This window comes from Pongo pygmaeus, chromosome 3, assembly GCF_028885625.2.
Source record: "Pongo pygmaeus isolate AG05252 chromosome 3, NHGRI_mPonPyg2-v2.0_pri, whole genome shotgun sequence".
In the NCBI taxonomy this organism is placed as follows: domain Eukaryota; kingdom Metazoa; phylum Chordata; class Mammalia; order Primates; family Hominidae; genus Pongo; species Pongo pygmaeus.
In genome coordinates, this window is record NC_072376.2 from 40,505,733 (window position 1) to 40,529,219 (window position 23,487).

Sequence of the window (23,487 nt, forward strand, 5' to 3'; positions counted from 1 at the left end):
CCGCTACAGCAAGTAGTTGTAACTAAAAATCAGACAGAACCCTACAAACACCATAAGCATCATTTATTACTATTGCCATTGTTATTGCCAACATTTATATACTGTTGACTCTTATGCTAGGTTCTTCTCTGTGTCTTACATGTATTAACTCTACTTCAGATAGGGACAAGCAGAATTTCACATTTCACTTATCCCCTGGGCATCACTGTATGACCATACAGCACACTCAGTTCTGCTATAACACTTGTGTTTTTTCAAGAGAACAATTTGAGTGTAACTCGAGTTTCATGTTTCTTTATGCATGATTTCACTGCAAGAATACTAGGTTATTGCAGAAGGCTGCACTTGGGCCAAACCCAGCTGCATATGGTTACACAGAATGAACACAGTCCATGCCTCAAACATCTACCAGTGACTTCGGTTTCCACCAGTGTGCTATGAGCCACACCAATCCATATCTGGCATCCCGACTCCATCTGATTTCAGGTAATCCGTCTGCCACCACTTCACGATAACTCCTAAGTGGCACCCCTTCTAAAGCACCAGTTCACAAGCAAATGTCAGGACTTTTTCGAGTTGAAGTACCATATTTATTGCACTATTTATGTATTTAACCATTTAATATGTGAAAAATTTGTGCAACAGTATTTATTCAGTTCTCATCCCTTTTTAATGTGTCACTGATAGTTTTTTGAGTATTGTGTCCCCAACTGCATTCCTCTCCTAAGCACTGTGAGTTTTACTGCAGGATTCTGCATAATGTGGTTTTTAGGAACACATATATCATCTTATCAGAATTGACTATATAACAGCTAGTGTTTATAAAAGATGCTTGTTATTTATCCAGAAGGGGTGAAATTGTGATTTTCATATTTTGTCGTTATGTTTAAGAGGACAGCAACATATTGTACTGCAATTTTAAAAAGATTGTCTTTCACAATGTTTACAATTACCAACCACAGACACTTAAGGGTCAGCTTCAGTTACATGATAAATTTATTTATGTAAGATTCCCTAATGTTGTTAAAGGAGGTATTACAGGACCATTTTGGACAGATCAAGATGACGGTGTTATAAAGATAGATTCTTGCAGACAAGACAGCTTAACCGTAATTGCTGGAAAGGACAAACTGAATGGAATTACTTTTCATTCTTAAAAACCAATAAATTAAAAAGACTCTAAATTTTCTTTTAAAGAGTTCAAGATAGGCATAAAGATATATACAAGGAATTTTTCTATTATAAGTAATACTCTTGTAAATAATTTTTAAAACACAATACTCAACAATGGATAGTTTTTTAAAATCTGTAGAATATTTAATAAAAGGAGAAAATGCTCTTAAGCAGTATTGAGAAAGTAGACTATAATGTAATATACTCATCATCCCAGTTTTGTTTATAAGAAAAAAGACTAGAAAGAAAAAAAAGCCAACATTTGAAAAACTGCTAGTTACAAATGGTAGAATTACAACAGAGTAATTTTCACTTTCTTTATATCTTGCATTAGTGGGAACATCCTTTTTACCCCCACTTTTAACGTCACATGTGAATCCAGCCAATAGAATGAAGGCTAGCCGAAGAACAAGAACATCAGGAGCTTCCTTGTCAATCACAAGTATTAATAGGTCCAGTCATATGGCTGGACCTCTGAAAGTGTTTTCTATCTCATAATTCAAGGACAAATACAGTCCGTCCCAATAGGGATGTTTAAAGTTTATAAACCTATTACAGAGGCCAAAATATAATTTGCTTTTACAGGCTAATACAGTCATGGATTTAGTAAAATCCAGCTGAAAGATTTTTAATTATATAATTGTATCTAAGCTGTCCTAATATCTGAAAGAAAATTCATTCTGAATAAAGAAATTGTATTCTGGATAAAGCTCCTTTCAAACAAGATCAAGATTAAACAAATAAAAGAGGGATGCATTTGGGCAAGGGGATAAACACTTCCAGTTTGAGGAGTTTAAAATAGCAAGTAAGAAAAGAGAGATTGATCTTTATAACCTCCAAAAGAACGTGGCTATATTAAAATTTTCCCAATAACAAAACTTGACTTTAAAAACTTGCCAAAAACAGTGACTCTTTTAGTCATGAGTGTGCTTAGTTTAATCCCACACACTGATATCGCGTAAGAACTGAAGGTTGAGGATATACAGGAATCAAGGGCCAATTTGGGACAACTTGGCCACCACACATCTGAGTTCAACTCACCCATGCTTGGCTAGGAGTACATTTATTTTATTTTTAATCTATTCATTTTTTTTTCTTTCTATTATTTTAGGTTCAGAGGCACATACGCAGGTTTGTTACCTGGATAAATTGTGTGTCGCGGGGGTTTGGTATGCAGATTACTTTGAACGCAGGTAATGAGCATAGTACCCAATAGGTAGTTTTGCAATCCTCACCCTCCTCCCACCCTTGGCCCTCCCACTCTCCTCCCTCAAGTGGGTCCCAGTATCTACTGTTTCCATCTTTGTGTCCATACATACTCAATGTTTAGCTCCCACTTACAAGTGAGAATGTGTGGTATTTGGTTTTCTGTTCCTGTACTAATTCTCTTAGGATAATGGCCTCCAGCTCCATCCATGTTGCTGCAAAGGATGTGATTTAGTTCTTTTTTATGGCTGCATAGTATTCTAGTGTGTATATGTACCACATTTTCTTTCTCCAATCCACTGTCAAGGGGCACCTGAGTTGACTCCATGTCTTTGCTACTGTGAATAGTGCACTAGCAGCACATTTAAGTAATATGTCCCTTTTCACTTTCAGTTTAGCTTTCCTGGCATACCTGCACACCCAGTAACTACTTTGTATAGGGCAGTTACTTTAATAGGACTCCCACTCTCAAGAATGTGCTGAGGATTGAAAGTCAGTGGTTGTATGTGCAGGAGTGGGTGGTAGTTTTGTTTTATAAAATTATAAAGCAGATAGCATTCAGTATACATAGCTGAATAATAACCATATCCCTGATATACAATGCATAGATGTAGTGAGTAGTCTATTTTTGTTTTGTTTTGTTTTTTACTTTCAAAAATGCTTACACAGATGAAAAACAAAAACAAACCCTTATGTTTCAAATGTGCTTTTGTATTTTTTAGCATTTTCATATAGGTTCTCTACCAAATTACCACGTTTTGTTTCGTTTTAGCAAATAGAAAAGCCAAAATAAACATTTTAATTATGTTATTATATATAAAAATATCATGGAAGAAATACGGATCTCCAGACAAATCAGTCAGTTTAAGGTTTAGAGCCTCCTCAGAGACTCTACCATTATATCAAATGCACAATGACTGCTTCGGAAATTTTGAAACTCCTGGCTTTTGTATCTCACAAGTTGCTGCCTAAAATGCTGCGCATATGCATCTTTAATAATTAACCAAATATTGGCCAGGCGCAGTGGCTCACGCGCTTTGGGAAGCCAAAGCTGGCAGATCACAAGGTCAGGAGATCAAAACCATCCTGGCTAACACAGTGAAACCCCGCCCCTACTAAAAATACAAAAACATTAGCCAGGCATGGTGGCCGATGCCTGTAGTCCCAGCTACTTGGGAGGCTGAGGCAGAAGAATGGCATGAACCTGGGAGGCGGAGCTTGCAGTGAGCCGAGATCGCGCCACAACACTCCAGCCTAGGCGACAGAGCGAGATTCCATGGCAAAAAAAAAAAAAAATTGAACAACTATTATAATCAACAAGCAAATTCAGAAACTGTGTCCAACTATGAGTATTCAAAATAAAAACTATGAATCTTAATTTTTCAAAGACATGCTGAAATATACATTCACATAAATATACCTTACACTGACTCTGGAAATACAGAGCAGTTAGGAACTCTTGGCATGGAATTAGCATATGTATAGCTCAGGGGAATAAATTATCTTACCATTAATGGATATAAAAAAGGGTAACCAATTTTCAGAGTCTACCTAGAAAACACACAGAAAGTATTTTCTCAGGCTAAGTCACTTCTGGGGCAGAATTCCAATGTTATCTAAGTTAATCTTTGGCACTATCTCATTTCCCTTTGTGCATTCCTCTTCAACCTCTAGCCCAAAGCCCAAAGACCTTCACCTTGGGTGGCCTTCTCCCTTCATTGGTGAACATCTAAAACTCTTTTTTTGTTGTTTGTTTTTTTGTTTTTTGTTTTTGAGACGGAGTCTCGCTCTGTCGCCCAGGCTGGAGTGCAGTGGCGCAATCTCTGCTCACTGCAAGCTCCACCGCCTGGGTTCACGCTATTCTCCTGCCTCAGCCTCCTGAGTAGCTGGGACTACAGGCGCCCACCACCACGCCTGGCTAATTTTTTGTATTTTTAGTAGAGACGGGGTTTCACCGCGTTAGCCAGGATGGTCTCGATCTCCTGGCCTCGTGATCCACCGCCCCGGCCTCCCAAAGTGCTGGGATTACAGGCGTGAGCCACCGCGCCCAGCCCCACATCTAAAACTCTTAATGCCACCAATGGGAATAATCTTGGGAAATGGGTGGGGGAACTTAAATGATTAATGACTTTTAACCTTTTCTAGATTAGGTGTATTTTTAAAGAAAATCCCAAGTACCTAGATCTTGATTTCTAAATATTTTGCTCTCTGGAGAAATAGTTGGGTCTGGGCAAAGAAAGTACAAGATAAGTCCAGAACATCTTACTGTGCCAAAAAGCAAGGGAGTGCTCAAATGCTAATGCAGACATGACAAAAGGACATAGGAGGAGATGCTTTAAAGGGGCTCCTGATAGCCAAAAGTGGGGCAGTTTGAACAAAAAAGATGTTGGCCAGACACAGCAGCTCATGCCTATCATCTTAGCACTTTGGGAGGCCAAGGCGGGCATATCACTTGAAGCCAGGTGTTTGAGATCACCCTGGCCAACATAGTGAAACCCCATCTCTACAAAAAAATACGTAAATTAGCCAGGCATGGTGGCATGTGCCTGTAGTCCCAGCTACTTGAGAGGCGGAGATGGGAGAATCTCTTGAACCCAGGAGGCGGAGGTTACAGTGAGCTAAGATCGCACCACTGCACTCCAGCCTGGGCAACACAGTGAGACTCTTTCTCAAAAAAAAAAAAAAAAAAAAGAATGATGTTGATGAACTATTGGATTAAAAAAGAAGCCATAAACCCACAAATATTCATTGAAAAAATAATGGGGGAAACTTCTTTATAAAGGATGCCAGCTAACAAATATCAAAGGAAGAGTAGAAGAAAATTCCACTTTGCAACTACCAATGCAATCACTGATTCAGTCAACAATCATTAATAGATGCTAAAACCATTCTAGAAAGGGTTGTTGTAGGACAGCACTCACACACAGTCTCAGAATATCATCCCACAGATTACCTAAGAGAAAAGGCATCTTTACAAATGGAGAGTTCCAGCAGACCAGCTCATCCAAGTGGTGCTCGGCATAATCAATTCCAGGACAATGGAATAGTAGGTATGGCCACAGTCACTACTTAGCATTTTTGCCAAACATGCTTAATCTGTATCTAATCATAAGGTAACAATCAGACAAAACCAGATTGTGACACATTCTACAAAACAAAGGTATCTTTCAAGACACCAATGCCATGAACCACAAAAACAAAACAAAAAGAGGGTGACTGTTTTAGATTAAAGGAAACTAAAAAGACAAAATTCAATGAATGACTGTTGACTCATCCTGGATTGGGAGAGGGGTATAAAAGACAGTATTAGGATAACAGGTGAAATCTGAACATGTATTCAACTATTATTTATATATCAGATAATATTTATTGGTGATCATCTTATTATAGGCTATGTGGGAAAATATCCTTGTGCTTGAGAAATACATGTTTAAATATTTAGGGCTAAAGGGTCATAATCTCTACAACTAACCCAGATGGTTCAGCAAACATGTTTTAAGTGTGTGCGTGTAAAGAGACACAGACACAAAAAAACAGAAGAGATGGAGATAAGGCAGACTGGGCAAAATGTTAACACCTTATACAGCAGACTAGTCACAACCTATAAAAACTAGTAACCATAGTTACTTGTGGGCTATACCCACCCTGTATAAAGAGATCATAAAGGAGCTAACGGTTGAAAAGAAACTGACGCACATAGGAATAATATAGTTCTTCAGTGTTGGAGCATTTAGTCCATTTCTTAAAAAAAAAGAAAAAGGAAAACTCCAACTCTATTTCTTTTCTGAAGCAATTAATGGTTCTCAGTTGGAAGAATGTTGAGAAGAAAAAAAAAGAGACCCGTGGAAGAGGATGACAGTGGGTAAAAATTACACAGAAAAGTTCAGTTCTCCTCTACCCAGTCTGAAGAAGAGGTAGGTCTACAAGGTTTAAAACATTCTGCCTGTGTTTCCCATCCTGGTGAGAAATGCTGTGCAGGTGCGGACATTTCCAACGAGCCAGAAAGAGTCCCTTTTCCAGATTTACACCTACCAAACACCCTGCCCAGGGAGGGCCAAGGACCTCATTCCTCACCCACCCCTGGCTGAGCCTGCATCAAGGGCAGTGTCTGACACACGCATCCCAGGCCTACAGCCTTCAGCAGTCCCTGAAACCTTACATGTCTAAGACAGACATCACCCCAACAAACCCAACCCCTTGTTTCTCCTATCTCTTTTCTTGGTCTATCCAGTCTCAAAACTGCAGCTTCATCTTTTGCTTCTCTTCCCACTGGCCCATTCTTCATAACTTCTCTGCCTCATCAGCATCCTCAAGGCCACACAGGCCACATGGCCTCGCAAACTCCAAGTCAAAACACCCTCTCTTTTCTCTGTTATTCCTCAATTTTCCATCTATGGTGCTCACTTGGCACTTTTTAAATATCTGCCACACAGCATTGATTCCACACCCACTGCAAGCCAGTGCTTTGCTATGTTATTTCACTTTAAAAAGCACTACAGGTCCTGCACCATGGTTCTTGCTGTAATCCCACACTTTAGGAGGCTGAGGTGGGGGGATCCTTTGAGGCCAGGAGTTCTAGGCTGCAATGGGCTACAATTGTGCCACTGCACTCCAGCCTAGGCGACATGGCAAGACCCTATCTCTCTACATTAAAAAAAAAAATCACTATAATTTTTTTTTTTTTTTTTAGACGAAGTCTTGCTCTGTCGCCAGGCTGGGGTGCAGTGGCGCCATCTCGCCTCACTGCAACTTCCACCTCCCAGGTTCAAGCAATTCTCCTGCCTCGGCCTCCCAATTAGCTGGGACTACAGGAGCGTGCCACCATGCCCAGCTAATTTTTGGTTTTTGTTTTGTTTTTTTGTTTGTTTGTTTTTGAGATGGAGTCTCACTCTGTCGCCCAGGCTGGAGTGCAGTGGCATGATCACGGCTCACTGCAACCTCTGCCTCCTGGGTTCACGCCATTCTCCTGCCTCAACCTCCTGAGTAGCTGGGATTACAGGCACCCACCACTACACTGTGCTAATTTTTTATATTTTTGGTAGAGATGGGGTTTCACCATGTTAGCCAGGATGGTCTTGATCTCCTGACCTCATGATCTGCCCACCTCGGCCTCCCAAAATGCTGGGATTACAGGCATGAGCCACTGCGCCTGGCCAAGAAAGCACTATGATTTTATAAAGGTGTTTATATCATTTTATCCCTATTTTACAGAAGAATCGGATGTTCCAACATGTGGAATAATTTGTCAAAGGTCACAGAGCTAAAAAATTAATGTTCAGACCCTTGTCTTCTGGTTCTACCCTAATACCAAGGTGCTTTGTATTATTTAGTTTTAAACACTGTCTCCTGTCCTTTAACCAAGCATAAGGTCTTTGAAGGATGAGACAAATTTTATCATCTTTGTGTTCTCTCCAGAACCTGTTAATACTCGTAACTTATGATAACTGATTTATCCATCAAGACTCCACCCAGAGACCACCTTTCTTTCTAATTTCCAGCCCCCATCCCTGCAGAAGCAACCACTCCCTCCTCCTTGGCCTCTGTATGTTTCCACTGCAGCACATGCAAGCCGGAATGCAAGGCCCATGGCTGCCACACATGTGCCTGGCACGCAGGAGGCACTTAGTGTTTACTGAGCGAAATGATTACACATGGCACAGTCGGGTTTCTCAACAAGGTTGTCATACCCTGTTAAAAAATTTGGCCTCGGCCGGGCACAGTGGCTCATGCTTATAATCCCAGCACTTTGGAAGGCCGAGGCAGGTAGATCACGAGGTCAGGAGTTCGAGACCAGCCTGGCCAACACAGTGAAACCCCATCTCTACTGAAAATATAAAAATCAGCTGGGTGTGGTGGCAGGCGCCTGTAATCCCAGCTACTCAGGAGGCTGATGCAGGAGAATCGCTTGAGCCCAGGAGGCGGAGGTTGCAGCGAGCCGAGATCACACCACTGCACTCCAGCCTGGGCATCAGAGTAAGACTCTGTCTCAAAAAAAAAAAAAAAAAAAAAATTGACCTCATTTTTATCCTTATCATGTACTGACGAAAATTATTTTAGGCAAGACTGACAGAAAATGGAGAAGAGAATATAGGTCTGAGCCCCTTTGCATCCCCTCTACTTTGTGTTCTCTCTATATGCTGCCCTGGGTATAGTATGTTCTAGAGCAGTGGTCCCCAACCTTTTTGGCACCAGCAACTAGTTTCGTGAAAGACAATTTTTCCCCAGTAGGGTGAGGGGAGGTTGGAGGGGTTTGGGATGATTCAAACGCATGATGTTTATGGTGCACTTTATTTCTATTATTACATTGTAATATATAATGAAATAACTATACAACTCACTGTAATGTAGAATCAGTGGGAACCCTGAGCTTGTTTACCTGCAACTAGACAGTCCCATCTGGGGGTGATGGGAGACAGTAACAGATCATCAGGCATTAGATTCTCATAAGGAGTGGGCAACCTAGATCCCTCTCATACACAGGTCACAAAAGGGCTTGTGCTCCTATGAGAATCTAATGCTGCTGATGATCTGACAGGAGGCAGAGCTCAGGCAGTAATGCAAGAGATAAGGAGCAGCTGTAAATATAGATTAAGCTTTCCTCACTCACCTGCCACTCATCTCCTGCTGTGCAGCCCTGTTCCTAACAGACCACGGAATGGTACCACTCCAAGACTTGGGGGTTGGGGACCCCATTTGCAGAACAGTGCTTCCAAATTTTAATGTACATGTAACAGCAATCAATACAAATTATGATTCAGTATGTCTGTGGTGGAGCCCAATATTCTGCATTTCTAACAAGTTCCCAAGAGATAGCAATGCTGCTGATCCACAGAACATTCTTTGGAGTAGCAAAAAGTTCTAGACAGTTATAGTGAAACTATGCCCATTTAAAGAGTATATAACATGTAGATTGAAATGACTAGACATAATTTCACAGAATGTTAATGCTAGTTGTCTCCGGGTTTCTTCTTTCTGCTTTTCTATAATTTCCATGTATTGTATAATGACTCTTGCTGATGGAAATAAAAATTTTAAATGCTCTCTATATATATACATGCACAAAAAAACTGCATATTTGGACATTTCCATTCTGCATAGCTCCATCTTTATTTAAGCAACAAATATACTTAAAAGGACTAGCCTTGGGATAGAACACGTTGGTGAATTTAGCAATTCCCTATATTCTCATTTTAACATGCAAATTAACATGAAACAGCAATTACCCTTAACAAGCAGTCGCCATTACAAGTACTGTTTTTCTCAGGTCCTTTCCCTTAAAAGAAAGAGAAAGAAGCCGTTCAGTTGGAATACAATAAAAGGCAAACCAAATTAAGGGCAGATAGAAAAAACCAGCAGGCACTACACTGGAACTCTTCCAAGTGGGTCAACAGAACCACAGGAAAGTTGAAACAGAGATGGAAATGCTTTTCTCACAGCAGAGGTGGGATGGGCTGAGTTCTGCAGCAAGGTGAAATGAAATAAATTAAAGCATCACTCACTGTGCACCTGCAGGTGAGGTGGAAAAGAAATGATCCTTGGAGGAGCCCCACCTCCAAAGCAGAATGAGGAGAGATCATTAGGAAAAGGCAATTAGAGGGCACATATTTGCAAGAAAACACTCCCAAAGCACCCGACCTCTCTTCAGTGGAGTTCCAATGAATACCAAGTTATATTCCCTCAGTTGTAGAAGATGTAGCCCCAGCTGGTGGGCATTTCACGCCCACTGCAATGCCTGCAACAATTCCAGGGACTTGCTTGGCCACAAGTATCTGGGATACAGGCAGGGCCAAAAAGAAGGCAGCCAACCATCCCATGGCCTATGCAGGGCACTCCTGGTTATAGCAGGCCCGGCAGCGCCCTGTACACTTCGAGTTCTACTCCCTTCCCGCTTCCAGGTAAGAGTTTCTCACTGCAGGATATGGGTTTTCATACTATGGTTCTGCCCACAGTCCTACCTGATGTTTTTCCTTAAAGAAAAACTGTGAAATTCTGTATGAAATTCCACTAAGGTTGGAACGTAGGGTTCAAGAAACCTGTAAATACAATGAAGCCAAAAATCACTTCTGTGGGTCTACACAGCATTATTAAGAATGTGGTTTGAGGCCGGGCGTGGTGGCTCACGCCTGTAATCCCAGCACTTTGGGAGGCCAAGGCTGGTGGATCATGAGGTCAGGAGTTTGAGACCAGCCTGACCAACATGGTGAAACCCCATCTCTACTAAAAATACAAAATTAGCCGGGTGTGGTGGCATGCACCTGTAATCCCAGCTACTCAGGAGGCTGAGGTAGGAGAATTGCTTGAATCCAGGAGGCGGAGGTTGCAGTGAGCAGAGATTGCGCAACGGCACTCCAACCTGGGCGACAGAGAGAGACTGTCTCAAAAAAAAAAAACAAAAAACAATGTGGTTTCATATCTGTGAAGGTTAGACATACCAGACTACAGCTCAACAGAAAACAACGAGCCACTGTATGTCTATTGAATTCTGTGAGTCCAGGGCTGGGTTATTTAACTCAAGGAAAGCAAGTATATGCTGAGTTTAAAAATGTGATTACCTGAAATTGCAAAACTAGTATCAAAGGCACCAACCTGATGAGAGAAAAAATATCCGAATTTATATGGACTTCCTTCCATTTACTTTGAAATTCAGTATTGTTTCTTTTTTGAATTATTTTGGTGTTAGATAGGGATATCTGAGTTGGGGGAAAGCTCCATAATCTTTTCAGTGTTCCAAAGCCTAAAAATCTCAATATCATAGCTGGAATTTTAGACTTAAAGAGAGGTAAGAGGCATAACAATGCAATACAAAATCATGTCATCTACAAACAGAGATAATTTGACTAAATTGTCACTCATCTATTCAACATAGTATTGAAAGTTCTGGCCAGGGCAATCAGGCAAGAGAAAGAAATAAAGAGTATTCAAATAAAAAGAAAGGAAGTCAAATTGTCTCTGTTTGCAGATGACATGATTGTGTATTTAATACAATACACAGCCTTTTGCCTGGATTCTGGTTTAAAATTTTGTTAAAACACTAAAGGTCTGCGAAATGAATTTAGAAAGTTTGATTATGGACTGATATTAAGTAATATTTGGGGACTATTGTTAATTTTGTTTGGTATGATAATGGTGGTGTACTTTTATTATGAAGCTTCCTTATTTTTTGGAGATGGATGCTAAAGTATTGAGGGTTAAAATGTCATGACAGGCCGGGTGTAGTGGCTCACGCCTGTAATCCCAGTACTTTGGGAGGCAGAGGTGGGTGCATCTCCTGAGATCAGGAGTTTGAGACCAGCCTGGCCAACCTGGTGAACCCTGTCTCTACTAAAAATACAAAAATTAGTTCTCGTTTCAGCAACACATATACTACAACTGGAACGACACAGAGAAGATTAGCATGGCCCCTGCGCAAGGATGACACGCAAATTTGTGAAGCGTTCCATATTTTTCTTATGAACATCAACGCAAAAATCCTCAATAAAATACTGGCAAACCCAATCTGGCAGCACATCAAAAAGTTTATCCACCACGATCAAGTTGGCTTCATCCCTGAGAAGCAAGGCTGGTTCAACATACACAAATCAATAAACATAATTCATCACATAAACAGAACCAATGACAAAAACCACATGATTATCTCAATAGATGCAGAAAAGGCCTTCAATAAAATTCAACACCCCTTCATGCTAAAAACTTAATAAACTAGGTATTGATGGAATGTATTTCAAAATAATAAGAGTTATTTATGACAAACCCACAGCCAGTATCATACTGAATGGGTAAAAGCTGGAAGCATTCCCTTTGAAAACTGGCACAAGACAAAGATGCCCTCTCTCATCACTCGTATTGAAAGTTCTGGCCAGGGCAATCAGGCAAGAGGAAGAAATAAACAGTATTCGAATAAAAAGAGAGAAAGTCAAATTGTCTCCGTTTGCAGATGACATGATTGTGTATTTAGAAAACCCCATCGTCTCAGCCCAAAATCTCCTTAAGCTGATAAGCAACTTTGGCAAAGTCTCAGGATACAAAATCAATGTGCAAAAATCACAAGCATTCCTATACACCAATAATAGACGAACAGAGAGCCAAATCATAAGTGAACTCCCATTCACAATTGCTACAAAAAGAATAAAATACCTAGGAATCCAACTTACAAGGGATGTGAAGGACCCCTTCAAGAAGCACTACAAACCACTGCTCAAGGAAATAAGAGAGGACACAAACAAATGGAAAAACATTCCATTCTCATGGATAGGAAGAATCAATATTGTTAAAATGGCCATACTGCCCAAAGTAATTTATAGATTCAATGCTATCCCCATCAAACTACCATTGACTTTCTTCACAGAATTAGAAAATACTACTTTAAATTTCACATGGAACCAAAAAAGAGCCTGTATACCCAAGACAATCCTAAGCAAAAAGAACAAAGCTGGAGGCATCATGCTACCTGACTTCAAACTATACTACAAGGCTACAGTAACCAAAAGAGCATGGTACTGGTACCAAAAATATATACAGACCAATGGAACAGAACAAAGGCATCATAAATAACGCCACACAGCCACAACCATCTGATCTTTGACAAACCTGACAAAAACAAGCAACGGGGAAAGGATTCCCTATTTAATAAATGGTGCTGGGAAAACTGGCTAGCCATATGCAGAAAACTGAAACTGGACCCTCTCCTTACAACTTATACAAAAATTAACTCATGATGGATTAAAGACTTAAACGTAGACCTAAAATCATAAAAACCCTAGAAGAAAACCTAGACAATACCATTCAGGACAGAGGCATGGGCAAAGACTTCATGACTAAAAGCAATGGCAACAAAAACCAAAATTGACAAATGGGATCTAATTAAAACTAAAGAGCTTCTGGACAGCAAGGGAAACTATCATCAGAGTGAACAGGCAACCTACAGAATAGGAGAAAATTTTTGCAATCTATCCATCTGACAAAGCACTAATATTCAAAATCTACAAGGAGCTTAAAAAATTTTCCAAAAAAAGACCCATCAAAAAGTGGGCAAAGGATATGAACAGACACTTCTCAAAAGAAAACATTTATGCAGCCAACAAACATATGAAAAAATGCTCCTCATCACTGGTCATTAGAGAAATGCAAATCAAAACCACAATGAGATACCATCTCATGCCAGTTAGAATGGCGATCATTAAAAAGTCAGGAAACAACAGATGCCGGAGAGGATGTGGAGAAATAGGAACACTATTACACTGTTGGTGGGAGTGTAAGTTAGTTCAACCATTGTGGAAGACAGTGTGGCTATTCCACGAGGATCTAGAACCAGAAATACCATTTGACCCAGCAATCCCATTACCGGGTATATACCAAAAAGATTATAATCATTCTACTATAAAGACACATACACACGTATGTTTACTGCAGCACAGTTCACAATAGCAGAGACTTGGAAACAACCTAAATGCCCATCAATGATAGACTGGATAAAGCAAATGTGGCACATATACACCATGGAATACTATGCAGACATAAAAAAGGATGAGTTCATGTCTTTTGCAGGAACATGGATGAAGCTGGAAACCATCATTCTTAGCAAACTAACAGAGGAACAGAAAACCAAACACTGCATGTTATCACTCATGGGTGGGAGTTGAACAATGGGAACACATGGACACAGGGAGGGGAAGATCACACACCGGGGCCTGTCGGTGGGAGGGGGGGGCCAGGGGAAGGGATAGCATTAGGAGAAATACCTAATGTAGATGGCGGGTTGATGGGTGCAGCAAGCCAACATGGCAAGTGTATACCTATGTGGCAAACCTGCACGTTCTGCACATGTACCCCAGAACTTAAAGTATAATTTAAAAAAATACAAAAATGAGCTGGGCATGGTGGCGGGTGCCTGTAATCCCAGCTACCCAGGAGGCTGAGGCAGGAGAATAGCTTGAACCTGGGAGGCAGAGGTTGCAGTGACCCAAGATTGCGTCACTGCTTTCCAACATGGGCGACAAGAGCAAAACTCTGTCTCAACAAAATAAAGTCATGCTAGCTATAATTAATTTTTAATGATTTGGCAAAAAATAATATATATTGATTTCTATACAGAAAGCAAATAAAGAATGTTAATAATTGTATAAATGAGGGGGGTTATATGGGTGTTCATTGTACTGTTCTTTTTTCTATACTTGAAAACTTTTAGAAAAGCTGAAATATATATCTGTCAAAAGCATTTATGGCCTTACACCTTTCTCTCTCTCGTCCTGTTGTCTTGCCAAATTAAATTATAGTCCGCTTACATTGGGTGATTTTCTTTCCTCCAAAAGACATTCTCACACGTTCCCACCTCTGTAGCTTTGTGAGATATAGTCTCTCAACCTGGTGTTTTATTCTCCCATCACTGTCCCTCAGGTAAGAACAGACCCATTCTTTTGGGTCCATCACAAATGTTGCCTTCTCTAGGAAAGCTTTCCTAACCCCCCCATCCCAACTTTAGGCGATCCCCTCTTTTCTGACTCTCAGTGACACTCTGCAGCTCACATCACAGGTATCACATTCTGTCCTGCATGGTCTTTAAGAAAACATTTACTAAGAGTTTCTCATGGGTGAGGCCAGAGTCTGGAAACTCTCATATGTGTTCTTTCATTTAATCCCTACCTCAATGAGGTAGGAATTATTATTATTATTATTATTATTATTATTATTATTATTACTATTTTTAAGATGGAGTCTCACTCTGTCACCCAGGCTGGAGTGCAGTGGCACAATCTCAGCTCACTGCAACCTCCACCTCCCAGGTTCAAGCAATTCTCCTGCCTCAGCCTCTCGAATAGCTGGGATTACAGGTGCCCACCACCATGCCCAGCTAATTTTTGTATTTTTAATAAAGATGGGGTTTCACCATCTTGGCCAGGCTGGTCTTCAACTCCTGACCTTGTGATCCACCCGTCTTGGCCTCCCAAAGTGCTGGGATTACAGGCGTGAGGCACCACGCCTGGCCTAGGAATTATTATCATCATCTTTTCACAGGTGAGAAAACAGGTTGAGAGGCTGGGTAACTTGCCCAAGTCATAGGATTGGTGGATGGTAGGGCCAGGGTTCATTCCGACTCAGCCCCATCTGCTTCCAAATTCCTAAGCGCTAGTGTGGTGTCATTTGCACCATGGCTTGATCCTTCTCTACTCTATTATACCAACTCAAGGGCAGGCAGAGCATCTTATTTCATCAACATCTGTGCAAAGTCACTATGTGTCAGGCAACTGTTCTACATGATGGGATAAAGTGGCAAATGAAAAAGGACAGTATTTGACTCAGGTCAAAACTAAGGAAATCGAGCTGAGGGCAGTGGCTCATACCTGTAATCCCAGCACTTTGAGAAGCTAAGTGGGGAGAGACTCACGTGAGCCCTGGAGTTCAAGACCAGCCTGGGCAACATGGAGAAACTGTATCCAAAAAAAAAAAAAAAAAATTAGCCAGGAGCAGTGGGGCACACCTGTGGCCCCAGCTATTCAGGAGGCTGAGGAAGGAAGATCAGTTGAGCCTGGGAGATCAAGGCTGCAGTGAGCCATGATTGTACCACTGCACTCCAGCCTGGGTGATGGAGCAAAAGCCTATCAAAAAAAAAAAAAAAAAACCCTAAGGAAATCTGATCTAATTAGCCACTAGTCGTGGGTTTGAATGAGCTGACATGGAGCCAGGCCTTGAAGGATCTTGAGGAACAGAGTCACTAGTCATGGATTTGAATGAGTTCTGTGTCTTGACTTCAATTTCTAAGCCTCCGTTTTCCTCATCTATAAAATGGTGATGACACCTTTACCATCCATATCATGGTATTTTTATGAGGCTAAATTACAGCATGCAACACAAACCGTAAAATACCCGAATGCTGTTAATTATTGTCATTAATATTATCAAATGGCATCTATTAAATATTTATGTGTCTGTGACGCTTGTTATCACATCCGTAGTTTTCCAGGAGTTTGATGTAAAAAAAGAGTTACTATCACTGATGGTGATTTATTAGGCCAGCTTCATATAGGAAGGTTTTCATATGTGGTACTTTTTATATGTGCTGAATAAATCTGATAGCCTTTAGTTAATAAAAATGTATCAATATAGCTTAATTATAACAAGCATACCATATTAAGATACAAAAAAAGAGAAAGGGAGGTGAGGGAGTATTGAGATACCCTGTACTATCTGCTCAGTTTTTCTGTAAGTCTAAAAATGCTTTAAAAAAAGTTAAGACTGGCCGGGCGTGGTGGCTCACGCCTGTGATCCTAGCACTTTGGCAGGCTGAAGCAGGTGAAATGCTTAAGCTCAGGAGTTCAAGACCGGCCTTGGCAATACAGCGAAACCCCATCTCTACAAAAATACAAAAATTAGCCAGGCGTTGTAGTGCACACCTGTGGCCCAAGCTACTCAGGAGGAGGGGGCAGGAAGATGGTTTGAGCCATGGAAGTCGAGGCTGCGGCAAACGGAGATCATGCCACTGCACTCCAGCCTGGGTGACAGAGTGAGGCCTGTCTCAAAAATAATTGATTTTTTTTTTAAGAGCATGAACATGAGGTCGGTTTTCTTGACTGGCTTATAAACTACCTCTTAAACTAATTCCAAAGAAGTGTAGTCCTGTTGTCTTTAACAAAGAAGGTGGCACTGAAATGTGTGAATGGGACCGACTGGGGGAATGAGTTTGAACTAGGATCTCTAGATAAATGTGCGGCACGTGTTTTTTAAACTTAATCTCATGCATTTATATTCCTCCTTTTATACAACACTAACATGTTTCGGGCTCCAAGTTCTCCAGCTTAATTCACTACGTTTTAATTAACATACCCAGGAAGGAATTTACCACACCTCCTACTCCTCTAACAAGTAAAGTAAGTCCCAGAAAGGCTCTAGGAAGTTCCATTTAAAAAAAAAAAAAAAGTTGGCAATTTTTTTTTTGCTTAAAAATTGCAGTCCCAATTCCCAAGTTCTATAGACAATCTTAAACCCAGAACTTCAAGTGTCTGTCTGTACATTAACATACTCCACCATACTATATCCGATTCCTGCCTAAAGAAGGGAGCTCAGCCTTTCACATACCCTGTCCAGAGACTCCTCTCAACTGTAACAACAGACTCCACACTGCATTTGTGAGATCTGCACATATAAAAAGTCTACCACATATAAAAACCTTCCTATGTGGAAGCTGGCCTGAGAAATCACCATCAGTGGCAGCAACTGAGTTTTTTAGATCAAACTCCTGGAAAACTACACATGTGATAACAAGCATCACAAATACATAAATATTTAACAGATGCCATTTGATAATATTCATGACAATAATAAGTAATAGCATTCAGGTATTTTATGGTTTGTGTTCCATGCTGTAATTTAGCCTCATAAAAATACCGTGATACGGGTGGTAAAGATGTCATCACCATTACATAGATGAGGAAAACGGAGGCTTACGAATTGAAGTCAAGACACAGAACTCATTCAAATCCACGACTAGTGACTCTGTTCCTCAGGATCCTTCAAGGCCTGGCTCCATGCCAGCTGTGTTTTCACTCTCTCCAGCCAGAAAGACAGGATCCCTCTCATTTTTTAATAATTTTCCACAGTCCTCCTGTCATCCGTGAAGGTTCTCTCTTTCTCTGCAGGCCACCTATCTGTTCATGCCTCCAATCTCCTGAGCAGAGTTATATAAACCGACTCAGGCCTAGGACCTGGCTCACTCACCCAGGTCCCGCTGTGTTAACAAAGTGCCTTGCATGCAGTGGAAGCTCCTCAACCCCAAAGGCCCCACAACCACATGACTGATCCTGTGCTGCAAAACTGACACATGAGCAAAAGCCAAGAAACAAAAACAGACCTCGTTCCAGTGCTTCAAAACTTATGGGAAATTCAAGGTGACTTATTTTCCTTGACCTTAAAATAATGTTTAAGTTTTATAACATGGCTGATAATCATAAATGGAAAAGGGAGTTTTCTTTTCCCCTGGGGCCCTCAGCCAGCCCTCCAATTTGGGGCCAAGATTGTTGAGAAAATGTGCCACGATACTTGATTTTTGGCCAGATTCCAGAAAAAGTAGGGGAGAAAAATGAGTTTTACCATCCATACAGCTTGGGCTGCTTTCACAGGCACCACGCTCTTGCAGAATAAGGCCTAAAATTGACTTCTGCATATTTCTCTTTGCCAAGTTGACCATTTTGTTATTAGAACCTTTGATTCTCAGAACCTAAATCAAGTGAAAAGTCAAATATTTTTAGAAGATCAAATTATTTAAAAACTTCAGCTCCGCCTCAGTACAAAATATAAAGCTCCTGGCTTTATACACACAGATAGCGACTAATTCAGGGTGTTAACTTCTTGTACCTGAAAGAAAATGGAAGGCTTCCAAAGTACCGGGATATCACAGAAGGTGCTGAAAGAAGCAGTTTACTGAATGGTACTTCTGTGTCTTCATCGTTTTAACATGCTCAACGGTGGAAAACGAAAACTGTTTGACGTGGCTAAAATTCAATGCTTGCTTTGTTTTTAACCAGAATAACCAAAACTGAATACAGTTCCCCAATATTTTTAACGTCCTGCTTACTGTATTTTTCCTTCTGCAGCCAATTAGAAATGATACTTTTAAAAAATAAAATGTTTAACTCTCGCATCAGTAACATATGTGCTTTGAATTTTTATCAGGAATGGAAAATGGAATGCGTAGAGCTATCCACATCTTCCTTGTCTTGCAAATATTATAGCATCAAACACCACAAAAATAATGAAAAATGTCCTCAAATTTCACAGTTAATAAATAGTTCCTCTGTCCTGGTCAGAAAAGCAATGGAAGAATACCAGAGAGTACTTGGGAGCGTGTGTGTGTATACGCTCACGCGTGCACATCTGTGGTGTGGCTGGGGGTGGGAGTGAGGGAAAGCGACAGAGTTGGGATGCAGCTAAGACTCCTGAGGTGTCCCCTAGGATGGAAATCCTCCACCTGCCCTCTACTCTGCCACCGTGTTGTGTGTTCTGGGAAGCTGACCCACTTAACAACAGGCTGTCTTGCCCACTGGCTCCCATTTTGGTTCAGCCAAATCCTTTCCCGCCAGATTCCCTGGGTCCTGTCAGGTGGCTCTCTATATAGGGTCTCCTGGAAACTGCTTCCTCCCTCACCCCTCAGGCCTAGGAGTGGGAGTAATTTGGCTATTACTAGCCCCAGGATGCAGCCACTTCTTTGTGGCTCCTATATACCCTGTCCCCAATATTTTTTATGGCAACATTTTTAATATATGACTTCCTTTTTTGGTTGTGTGTGTGTGTGTGTGTGTGTGTGTCTGAAACAGGGTCTCACACTGTCGCCAAAGCTGGAGTGCAGTGGCCCCATCTCGGCTCACTGTAGCCTTGACTTCCCGAGCTCAAGCAATCCCTGACCTCAGCCTCCTAAGTAGTGGAACTACAGGGCACACCATCAGACTTGACTAATTTTGTTTATTTTTTGTACAGACAGGGGTCTTACTAAGTTGCCCAGGCTGGTCTCAAACTCCTGGGCTCAAGCAATCCTCCTGCCTTGGCCACCCAAAGTGCAAGGATTACAAGTGTGAGCCACCACACCTGCTTGTTTTTAATATATGTTAATCAACAAGTACAATGACACTTGAGGACAGTACAAGTATCTTCACTGTTCTGACTGGGGTCATCTGTACAATAGTTTTCCTCCACATTAGAAGCTGACTTTTTATGAAAATTTAAGTTTTTATATAATTTAATGAAACAATTTGGTCTCCCTATCTTCTTCCCCTCTGTTCTTCAATCCATTCTAAACAACACTAGCAGATTAATTGTCCTGAAGCACCCAGGTAGGAGTGGCATTTCCCTCCACACTAGAGTCCATTGCCTTCCCATCACCTACCATATGCCACCTGTTTTCTTACGGGACCTGGACTGATATGGATACCTGAAGCTTTGAACACTCCCCTAAGAAGATATTGGCCTGTAATTACTATTGTTTTGATCCTACTTTTATGACACTCTTAAAGCTAACTGTTGTGGCTGGTGAACCGAAAGGGTTTTTCTTTCTTTTAATCCACAAATGCCATTATCTGCAATACACCACAAGGCAGAGGATATATCTTGTAATTTCAGTGATTTTTTTTAAAAAACATTACCAGATCAAGTCAGTTCTTTGCTCAAAGCCTTTTCGTCTCTCCCAGAATTAAAAATGTTTTAAGTCCTCATTCTGCCCTGCCGTGCCATGCCCTCCCAATCCTGTCCCTCGCCCCACCAATATTTTTCTGTCTTCACCTCTGCCCTGTCCCCCAGGACAGCATTCCCATTCTTCAAACACGCCGCACTGGCTCTACCTGGGGGCCTATGCCCCTGCAGTTCCCTCCACCTGGAATGCCACCTCCTGAGTCTTCATGTCACAAATTCCTACTCACCTGATTCTTGTGGCCAAAAGCCTTGGCCCAGCACCACATCTCCAGCAGCCCTCTCTTGCCGCAGCTCTCTCTCTCTCCCTTTGTCTTTTCTTTCTGGTGCTTCTTCCCCCATTGCTTACGATCCATCTCCTCCCATGAGAATGTAGGGTCCCCAAGGAGGGACTTTGTTAGGCTCACCATTCATCATCACTGCCTGGAACAGTGGCAAGCAGACAGCCGGCACTCACTAAATATTTGTTGAATAAATGAATGATTCGGTCGGTCAGAGAGGGAAAAGAAAGAACAGCTGGTCCACTTTCTTAATGGTTGTGGCTCAATTTCCAGTGACCAAGGAGATGCTCAACGGTTATCTTTGGCAGATTACATTGAAGGGATTCTGTTTCCATTAAAAGATGAGCTTATGGAATAACCTGGCATCCAACATGAGGAATTCCACCCTGCATATCAAAACCAGCACACTGCATAGTAAACAATCAAAAATATGATAAAATGTAAATTCAGAGACTGAGTGTGGTGGCTCACGCCTATAATCCCATCACTTTGGGAGGCCAAGGTGGGTGGATCACTTGAGGTCAGGAGTTTGTGACCAGCCTGGTCAACATGGTGAAACCCCACCTCTACTAAAAATACAAAAATCAGCTGGGTATGGTGGTGTGCGCCTGCAGTACCAGCTACTCAGGAGGCTGAGGCAGGAGAATTGCTTGAAGTTGGGAGGCAGAGGTTGCAGTGAGCCGAGATGGCACCACTGCATTCCAGCCTGGGCAACAGCAAGACTCTGCCTCACCAAAAAAAAAAAAAAAAAAAAACAAGTAAATTTAAACGATTGCTTAAACTAGCAGGGAAGGACAGAGATATCTGTAAAGGACCAGACAGTAAATAAACTGAACACTGTGTGGACTAGAGTCTCTGTGACAATACTCAACTCTGCTGCTGTACCATGAAAGTTGCTTTTCATGGCCATCCAGAAAGCTGTGCTGCCTCAGCAGGAAGAAGCTTGCCCACAGAGCTTTGATATACAGTGTGGAATATCCTCATACGTGGATGAACATAGCTGTGTTCCAATAAAACTTTATTATAAACAATGAAATACAAATTTCTATCATTTTCAGCTGTCACAAAACTCTTCTTCTACTTTTGACTTTTCTTCAAGCATTTATTTTATTTTATTTTATTTATTTTATTTTTTGAGACAAAGTCTCACTCTGTCACCCAGGCTGGAGTGCAGTGGCTTGATCTCGGCTCACTGCAAGCTCCACCTCCCACGTTCACGCCATTCTCCTGCCTCAGCCTCCTGAGTAGCTGGGACTATAGGCGCCCACCACCATGCCTGGCTAATTTTTTGTATTTTTAGTAGAGACCGTGTTAGCCAGGAAGGTCTCGATCTCTTGACCTCGTGATCCGCCCGCCTCACCCTCCCAAAGTGCTGGGATTACAGGCGTGAGCCACCGCGCCTGGCCTCTTCAAGCATTTAAAAATGTAAAAACCATTCTAGGCTCATGGGCCATATAAAAAAAACAGTGGCAAGCTGGATTTGGCCTCCAAGCTGTAGTTTGCTGATCTCTGGTTTAAATCATTTCTCAAGCTGGCTATTTTTGTCTTGATAAAATACATTCTACCCCATGAATCTGTTGGATATTCTACAACTGATTAAACATGGAATAAATGCATTTGTTATAATTGGCTGGAAAAATAGTTTATTTGGGTAAATAAACATCACTAAATCACTCTTCTAAGACTATCTTTCCACCCAGATTTTGGTCATCTTCTCACACAAGCTCTGTTACCATCTCTTTACTCACCTAAGTACCTTCAATCTGCCATCCTAGTGAAGAAATTCCATCGTACTCTTTCTTCCTTTTCAGAAATGGGAATTACAATGAAACTTTGGGATAGGGAGAAAAGGGTGGCTTCCCAAGCTTTGGGGCAAGGCAAATTCCAGGATAATGTTTTATGACTAAGGGTACAATGCGTTGCCTACACTTTCCTTTTAAGTACTTTCAAACACATCCTGTTGTGTGGGCCCTGGAATGAGAACTATTTTGATTGCAGGTGCTGCTGGAATTCAGGGTCATCTGTCCCCACAAGCTACAAAATTTGCTGAAAAAGCCAGGTTGCATGATGGCATAGCCAAAACCATGTTATTTCATAACTTAAAGCACAAGATTTTAAATTTCATTCAATTATAATAGTCTCATTCCTCTTACATAATAGCAATATGTGAAGATACGGAATTTGAAGAAGCACTTTTCATGGTATTACTCAGCAGAGTCGGCCACACATAATGAAGAGGTGTGATTAACATCAAACACATCTGTGTGGCCCTAAATACACAACAGAGAATGACAGTACTTCACTTTAGGTCCCCAGGTATTTTAAATATCCTGAGGTTGGGTGTCCCAGCAACCCAATCAAGAAGGAATTCAAGAAGATAGTTCTCAACATTTATGCCTCTCATTTTCTTCAAACCTAGGATACATGGAAAAAAAAACAAAATTTACTATAACCTAATTAATCACAGACTCCACTTGCCCTACCCATTTTGAAAACAGATCTATTGGAATGTGAAATGAAAATTTTTTAAGTTCTTTGGAAGACCTCTAAGTGCTCTGCTGCTTGGCAAATTTCCAAGTAAATCAAATTCAAATAAATAGGCCAGAGGAAGCCAATGGCTTTCCAACTCCTACCGTAAGTAACATACACCCTACACATT

The 23,487-nt window shown here is 41.2% G+C and overlaps 1 protein-coding gene and 1 non-coding gene across 45 annotated transcripts in view; one reads left to right on the forward strand and one right to left on the reverse strand.

The window, feature by feature from the left end:
* Positions 1 to 23,487, reverse strand: part of APBB2 (amyloid beta precursor protein binding family B member 2) — a 398,003-nt gene that overhangs the window by 285,977 nt on the left and 88,539 nt on the right. The window contains exons 1-2 of one of the 44 annotated variants that reach the window (XM_063664495.1): positions 22,577 to 22,664; positions 20,778 to 20,970 (exon numbers count right to left, since the gene is read on the reverse strand). The exons of 42 other annotated variants lie outside the window; for them this stretch is intronic. The gene's annotated coding sequence lies outside the window, so the exon portion shown is untranslated. Of the gene's footprint in view, positions 1 to 20,777; positions 20,971 to 22,576; positions 22,665 to 23,487 lie in introns of those variants that run through there. One more of the 44 variants, XM_063664486.1, reaches the window with a different exon arrangement.
* LOC129035868 (U6 spliceosomal RNA) lies at positions 11,719 to 11,825 on the forward strand. Its single transcript, XR_008502363.1, has one exon. It is a non-coding gene; the product is annotated as a U6 spliceosomal RNA (small nuclear RNA).